Source organism: Mus musculus, chromosome X (assembly GCF_000001635.26).
Source record: "Mus musculus strain C57BL/6J chromosome X, GRCm38.p6 C57BL/6J".
NCBI classification, from domain to species: Eukaryota; Metazoa; Chordata; class Mammalia; order Rodentia; family Muridae; genus Mus; species Mus musculus.
In genome coordinates this window covers 52872628-52881106 of record NC_000086.7, presented here as the reverse complement: position 1 = coordinate 52881106, position 8479 = coordinate 52872628, and the positions used below count along the sequence as shown (strand labels likewise).

General features: G+C 42.8%; 2 pseudogenes across 1 annotated transcript; both read right to left on the bottom strand.

Annotated features, from left to right (window-relative positions):
* Positions 1-711: 711 nt before the first annotated feature.
* Pou5f1-rs8 (POU domain, class 5, transcription factor 1, related sequence 8) lies at positions 712-2376 on the bottom strand (annotated as a pseudogene). Its single transcript, NR_144496.1, has one exon. The product of NR_144496.1 is annotated as a POU domain, class 5, transcription factor 1, related sequence 8 (transcript).
* Positions 2381-2868, bottom strand: Gm14607 (predicted gene 14607; annotated as a pseudogene).

Sequence of the window (8479 nt, the reverse complement as noted above, 5' to 3'; positions counted from 1 at the left end):
GATTCCTTTCCTTCTAACACCCCCATTCTGACAATGCAGGTATCCACCAGCATGCTGGCTTTATGTGGTTCTGGGAATGAACTCAGAACTTTACACATTTGGCAAGTACTCTGCCAACTGAGCTCGTCCTACATCAGCATCTTGAAGTGCTTCTCTTGCGTTCTCCATTAGTAGTTTCAATGTCTTAGGCTTTACTGTGGCTCCAGAGCATAACTGAAAACCAGACTTTGATGTTTCCCTTGGTCTTCTATCATTATGAAATATTCTGCTATATCTCTAGTAAAGCTTCATCAATCTGTTCAGGCTTAGCATAAGCAAAAGGTATCTCTCCCCATTCTTTGCCTTTCAATGGTTAAGGTGGATTTAATGTATGCTGTGTGCAGTAGTCTGGTTTTACTTCTATTCTGGCAACCTGGATGATTTGATTGGTATGTTTAATTTTTTGTATTAAAAATAACAGTGATACATAATTCACATATTACAGAATTAAGTGTACAATTCAACAGTTTTCTGTGTACTACGCAAGCTATGCTTGCACCAGCAGGAGAAACTGTAGGATTTTTCCTCCAGTTTTTCTTTTCAGCCTATTGCTCCGTTCTTTTTGCATAAACATAGACACTATCCAAAAGGTTTTAGAATCCTTTTGTTTTGTTTTTAACTGCTGCGGATTGCTAAATTTGAAACAAATTCAATCTTTTTTTTTCTTTTTACTGTGTCCCAGGCTTTTTAAATTCAAGAACAAAATGGTGAGTGACAGCTCACACTCAACAGCATAACTTCATCTTCCTCTCTACCCTTTCTGTGCTTTGAACCTTTCCTCAGTCAGTGAACTTAACTCCAAAGCCGTGGTGGCTCCAGGCTCTCTTTATCCACCTTCTTCCCCTAGGCTCACCTCACCCCCAGGCAGGGATGTCGCCTCAGCTTGAATACATGGGAGAGCCTAGAGCAGTGACAGGAACAGAGGGAGAGGCCTTATCCTTGCAAAAAGGGACCAATGTGTACAGTGTGGTGAAATGGGGGTTCCCATACCCCGGGGCACCAAAATGAGGCCCTGGAAGCAAAGGAAAGGATATAGGTCTCCCCCAAAGGAGGCCCTGCAGCTTCGTACTTGTTGGGAATAGTCGATGCTTGATCATTTGTTTACCCTCCTGGTGCAGGTTACAGAACCACACCCGGGCCACATCCTTCTCCAGCCCAAGCTGTTTGATGATGCTGCTGACCTGCTGCAGGGTAGGCTTCCGCCACTGCAGAAATGTGTTTTTCAGGTTCCCCTTCTCAGGGTTCTCAATGCTCATCTGCTTTCTCTTGCAGGCCTACACCAGGGTTTGCAATACATCCTTGAACATCCTCATTGTTGTCCGCTTCCTCCACCCACTTCTCCAGCAGGGGCCGCAGTTTACACAAGCTCTTGAAGCTGAGCTGCAGGGCCTTAAAGCTGCAGATGGTGGTCTGGCTGAACACTTCTCCAAAGAGAACACCCAGGGTGAGCCCCATGTTGGCCTGGTTGTACCCCAAACTGATCCTCTTCTGCTTCAGCAGTTTGGCAAACTACTCTAGTTCTATCTGCAGGGCTTTCATGTCCTGAGACTCCCGGGGACTTGGTTCCAGCTTCTCCAACTTCACAGCACTCGGGTGGAGAGTACAGTGCTTAAGAGAGGCCCTCTCTGAGTTCCTCTCCACTCATGCTCCAGCTCGGCCTAAGGCTGCAAAGTCTCCAGGCCAACTTAGGGCATTTGTCCCAGTCCAACCTAAGGTTCACAATATGCTACTCCTCCTCCATAGAACTCTTATGGTAGGTGATGGCTGTCTTAGTTAGTTAGGGTTTTACTGCTGTGAACAGACACCATGAACAAGGCAACATTTAATTGGGACTGACTTACAGGTTCAGAGGTTCAGTCCATTATCATTAAGGCAGAACATGGTAGCATCCAGGTAAGCATGGTGCAGGAACTGAGAATTCTACATCTTCATATGAAGGCTGCTAGGAGAAGACTGGCTTCCAGGCAGCTAGGACTAGATAGAGTATTAAAGCCCACACCCACAGTGATACACCTACTCCACCAGGCCCACACTTCCTAAATAGGGCCATTCCCTAGGCTGAGCATATACAAACTATCACAGTGGGGTATGTGGGGAGATCCCCAACACCCCCAAGCCTTGTCCACCCTCTGGCCCCATTCCAGGCCCACTTGGGGGCCCTTGGGAGCTTATCCAGGTCAAAGGGTCCACCCAGCCCAGCTCCAGCTTTCCTTACCCATCCTCCCCACTCCCTATGGGAGTAAGAAGATAAAGTCTAAAGCCAGGTGCCAGGCCATGGGGAAGTTGGGCACCCCAAGTTGGGAGCCTGACAGAAGGAGGAGTTGGTCACCTAGGGACTGCCTCAATATTGTTTCCTTCCAAGATTCATTCATCTTTCCGGGCTTGATAAACAGAGCAAGGGGCACCCATTTTCATCCAAACCCTGCGGATGAGATTTTCTGTTAAACAAGTTTTAGATTTTAACAATAGATTCATTCTCTTGAATACCAATATTGATTTAAAAAAAACAACAACAACAACAGCGTTGATAATGGGGGGTGGGTACAAAGACCTCATGGTGTAACTGAAGCCCAGGGTAATTCCTTTCATCACATTCTGTAAGTGACTCCAGATATTTCACACAATGGCCCTTCTGTTTCCCCATCTTGAATTCAACCTATAACCTCCTCTTTTTCTTTCCAAGGAGATCACATTTTTACACTGATGTGATTCAACACCTTTCAAAGGCTTCCTCTGGAACCCTTCACCATAACTGTGCATCCCTTCAGAGTGGTAGTGACATTTTCTGGAATCTAGACAATGTAACAGCTGAAAGTGGTCTTCATTCTCATATGCAAAAACAAAACATTTGACTTTTTAACACCCCTCCCCATTTGACTTGCCTGTCTTCTGTTCCCTTTTCTTTCCCCATTTGTTTTTATTTAGCTTAACCTTGATTGAGAGAGGATGAATAGGGAAAGACAGCTAAAATTAAAGGCCATTTCAGGGATAGCATCAGACCTAATAGAGTAGAAGCTTCCAAAAATATATGCATATATAAATGTTCTCTATATGAAATTGCCAAATCATGGGGGAGACAGAGCCTCAACTGGACACCTCTTGTCACCAAATGAAGCTTCCAGTACTGGGACTGGGTTACATATAATTGAGTTGTTGTCCAAAGAGGTCCCATGGGAATCCTCAAACAACCCAGTCTGTTTCCAAGACTAGGTTGCTCTCCACAAACTGAGAGCAGGGCTCCATTCCTGAAGACAGCATCTGCACAACTCACTGACTATGGGGAAGTCAAGCCATTGCTTCCATAAATCCATTACCCCATGTGCTAGTCTTTTTGATACATGAAGATACTTTGCATGCTACCAAAGGAGAACATAAACACCAACCTAAACACCAAGCTTTTGATCTGCAATGCTATTCTTCCTGCAATATATGCTATAGCAATGGTGTCACAAAACTTGTGGGAGTAGCCAACCAATATGTGATTCGACTTAAGGTCTACTTCGTGAGATGGAACCCATACCTGACACTGTAGGTGACAAAGAACCTGAAATTAGACATCCCAGGGTCCTAGGGTAAAACAAAATACTATTGGTTAAAGAGCAACAGCAACATAGCAATAAAATGACTGCTAGCAATGATCCCTAATGACATTCTGCTATACCCATAGATTAGTGCCTTGCTAAGCCATCATCAGAGATGCTTCCTCCTGAAAGAGAGGTGGGAACAAATACTATGGTTGTCTACAAGACAATGGACTCCATAGGCTCATAGATTTAAATGTTTGGTTATCAGAGAGTGGTAGCCTTATTTGAGAAAGTGTGTCACTGAATGTGGGCTTTGAGGTTTCAAAACTGCAGACCAGCTCTCTCCCTGTGGATTAGGATGGAGCTTTCAGCTACTTCTCCAGTGCTGTGTGAACTGCCATGCTCCCTGCCATGATGATAATGAACTAAGCCTCTAAAATGGTAAGCCAGCCCCTAATTACATGCTTTCTTTTGTAAAACTTTCCTGGGTCATCTTCACAGCAACAGAGCATTGACTAAGACACTCTCTAAATCAACAAGATTGACACACATATGAACTCTCAGAGACTGAGGCAGCACGCACAGGACTTTTACTGGCCTGCACCAGATGAGGTCCTAGAGCTGAAAGGAGAAGTGGACACATGCTCCATCCCGAACACAGAAGCTATCTAATATGGATAGCCATTTGCAAATGGAAATTTAGTCTTCTCCTAGGATGGTTCATAGAGGAAATCAACTACTCTTGAGAGCAGGCTGCATGCTCAGCAGTAGAAGGCCAACAGAAAATGAACTCACAGCATCTTTGGAGGTTCCTTGTCTCATAATATAGTGTCTGGGCTTCTTTGTTTCTTTCTTTCTTTTAAAAAATATTTTATCTTGATATTTTTATTTTTGTATTATTTATATTTTTTCTTTTCTCCTTTTCCCCACAGGTCCTTTGTATACACATTATGGCTTCCAGTTGAGTATTTTTATGGGTTTCCTGAGTCTGTTCCTTGTGCCTGCTCTTGGGCTCTTTTCCTTCCATTGGTTTGTTTTGTCCAACATTGATGTGACTGTTTTTGTTTTATTTTACTATGTTTTTTTTAAATTATCCTTTAGAAACTTGTTTTTGCATGAGAGACGGGAAGGGGGTGGATCCCGATGGAAGGGGAGGTAGGGAAGAACTGGAATAAGTAGAGGGAGGGGAAGCCATAATCAGGATATACCACTTGAGAATAAAATCTTGCTTTCAACAAAAGGAAAAAATGTTTTGTGTTTATGCCCCTTCTTGTGTGTGCAAGTACAGATGCATGTGCACCTGGGTATCCACCTCAAGCACTCTTCATCTTAGCTTTTGTTACACTTGTTTATTTATTTATTTATTTATTTATTTATTTATTTATTGTGTGTGTGTGAGAGAGAGAGAGAGAGAGAGAGAGAGAGAGAGAAAGAGAGACAGAGAGACAGACAGATGGGTCAGAGGACAGCTTGCAGGAGTTGGTTTTCTCTTCCCACCATGTGAATCCTGGAGGTCAAAGTCAGGTCTACAGGTTTGGCAGTGGTTGCCTTAACCTGCTGAGGTATCTCACCAACTTTTCACCTTATTTTTTGAGAGAGGGCTTCTTATCAAACCTGGAGTTTGCTGAGTGGTTAGACCGTTGAGCAGGAGGCCCTGCGATTCTCATGCCTCTGCTTTCCCCAAGCTGAGGTGAACCCCGCTGTGGATCTGGACTTATGTCTTCATACTTGCATGCCAAGTATTTTGCTGACTTAGACATTTCTCTTGTCCTCCTTTAAAAAATGCATTTGGGACAGGAACTCGTGTAGCCTAGGGTGGCATTGACCTTGCTATGTAGCTGAGGATGGCATTGAACTTCTGATCCTCCCTGCTTGAATGAGGAATTGCAGACACAGGACATCATACCTGAAGACACTGAGGGGCTGCACAAGAGTGGGTGAGGGCTAGGGGATTGGAAGTCTCTGTTTCCCGTCAGTTTTGCTGTGAAATAAAAAACTGGTCTTAAGTCTTTTTTTTTAAATCCAAACAAACTCAAAGAGGACATTGACTGCATTTCCTGGAACACCTATATCATAATAGATATTGCAGTAAAAGCAATTTTCACATAATTGCCACATCAACCCTATAAAATGGATACATTTCACTGATGAGAAACATCACTGGGCTTTTGAAAGGGGAACTAATTTGCTCAAGGTTACCCAGCTTGCTAGAGGCAGAGCCATGCTTTTTCCACCATGCCCTAATGCCTCCTGCTGAATACAGACCTCTGCCTGGGGGACCCGCTCAGAATATGGAAGCCCACAGCACTGAAAACAGTTGTGGTAAATTGTAAACGGAAACGGGAATGAAAATGACTGAAGGCATCACCGTAAATATGGCCACAATTTTAGCTTTAATAGATTGCAAAGGGTTTTGAGGTAGGCTACATATGCCAGTTTGAAGACCAAGTCAGCTGCTTATGAAGCTAATTTAGCTACTTCTATGAAGATTGTCTTTAAGCCAGGTGTGGTAGTGTTTGCCTGTAAGCCTAGCACTTGGAATGGTGGAGGCAGGAGAATTTTAAGTTCCAGGTCAGCCTGAGTTACATAGAAATAGTCAAATTTTAAAAAAGAAAAAAATATTTTATCTTTGTGTGTGTGCATACATACACATGTGTGCATGCACTGTTTCTTGCATGCACGTGTGTATGTGCTCACCTGTGGCAGCATGTGTTAAGGACAGAGCTTGCATCAATGCCCAGTGTCTTCCTTTGTTGCTCTCCACCTTATTTTCCTGAGATAGCGATTTGGAAACTGTAGATGACTGCTGTTTTCTTAGCTAGCCTGGCTGGCTAGTGAACCCCTGAGATCTGCCTGTGTCCATCCCTCATGCACTGGAAATCTGAACTTAGAGCCTCAAGTTGTGCAGCAAACGTCTTATCCACTGAGATATCTCTCTAGCCAAGACTTCAAAAACAATGGGTTTTTTTTTTTTTGAGAATGTCACATATGGGTACCATATTTGATCATTTCTGCTCCATCCCTCCTTCAGCTCCTCCTGTGTTCTTCCACTCCCTCCCAAATTCATGAGTTCTTTAATTATTATGTTTCACTTATACATCTATATTTGTGTGTGTGTGTGTGTGTGTGTGTGTGTGTGTGTGTGTGTGTGTGGTGTAGCTGACTATATGGGTTTGAATAACCTATCAAGAATGAGAGACTGTTCCTTATTTAGAGATGGGACCTTGTGAGATACCACCCACCCCAGTCAGCACTGCGGATCTTACTGCTCTGTGGACAGCTGACATTCTGACTGGGGAGAAATGGAATCACAATGTAGTTTTTATTTGTATTTCTTTCTTTTAAAGCTAAGTGTTGGAACATGGGCCAACAATAGACTCTTATGAAGAGATTTCTGAGTGCTTCTGATAAAACTCCAAGAAACCAAAACAAGAGTCTTGTGCCCTCAGTTTCTTCAAAAACGCAAAATTATTCTTAGATTATGTTTTTGTGTCCCTCCTAGGTGTATCAGAAAAAGGTGAGTTTATTTCAGATTATTCATTACTATTGGACATTGTTATTTGTTTATATGCCTCCATGGGGGGGGGACGGACATGTATTTGCCACAAGTGGCTTTGCCCGTCACGTGCAGTGCAGCTTGCCTGCCTCCTGTGACTTGCCCTTGTGACAGTACACTTTACCCATGCGACTTCTCTTAACTCTCAGAGGATAAACTGTCTGATGCTCTGACTAAAGTTGGCTATTGCATGGGACTTGAGACCACCTCATTTATCCACTCCATTGTCCCAGGTCCCACTGCCTCTAAAGTGAACTCTAAGAAAATTCAGCTTTCTTAGCTGTTTCAAATGTTTATTGGCCTTTTGTACTTCGTGTTTGAGAACTGTCTGCTCATTTCATTAAACCATTTATTGATTCAGTTGTTTGATTTTATGCCATTTAGTTTTAAAAGATATTTAAATTTTTACTTTATGTGTATGGGTGTTTTGCATGGACATATGTCCTAGGGTGCCTGTTGTCCATGGAGATCAGAAGAGGGTGTCAGGTCCCCTGGAACAGAAGTTACAAATGGTTGTAAGCCACCATAAATCAATTGTCACAGGTCTTTAATTTAGTTTTTTTTTTTTTTTGAGTTTGTATACTCTAGGTGTGAGTCCTCTGTCAGATGTGTAGCCAGCAAAGATTTTTTTCCCCATTCTAGTTGCTATCTTTTCACTGCTTAATTATTTCTTTTGCTCTGCAGAATATTTTTAACCTCAAAAATCCCATTACTAGAGACAATCACACGAAGGGAATCTAGCCAGTCTCAGCAAGAGTAACCTGCCACGTTTTCTTTCTTTGGGGGCTCCCAAGATTTATTCTCATAAAAGCATCTATGTATAGATAATCAGAAAGTAGAAAAGAAATGTCTAAGGCAGCAGTTCTGAACCTGTGGGATTCGACTCCATTGGGGTCACATATCAGCCTGTATATCAGATATTTACATTATTAATCACAACAGTAGCAAAATTATAGTTATGAAGTAGAAATGATAAAAATTTTATAGTTGGGGGTCACCACAACGTGAGGAGTTGTGTTAAAGGTCACAGCATTAGGAGGGTTGAGAAGCACTGCTCTAGGGGAGCAAAGAGCTACAATGAAGAGGAGATGCCAGGGAAACAAGGTAGAAGAGTCAAGTATGGGAGTGGAAAATACTCAAGGCACATTAAAGGCTTGCATGAAAATGACCTTACATAACTCAATGTAATAAAATTTTAAAGAAAAGGAGGTGTTCAGACTTCCCTTAGGATGTTTTCCCACCAGATAGGAATGGATGGGTCTGACCAGGCTCGCCTCAGTGGGAGCTTTGCAAGGTTGGGATTCAGTTCAGTAAAGAGCTGAGGTTGGTTGGGATCCTTCTTGTTACAGACCATTGTGCC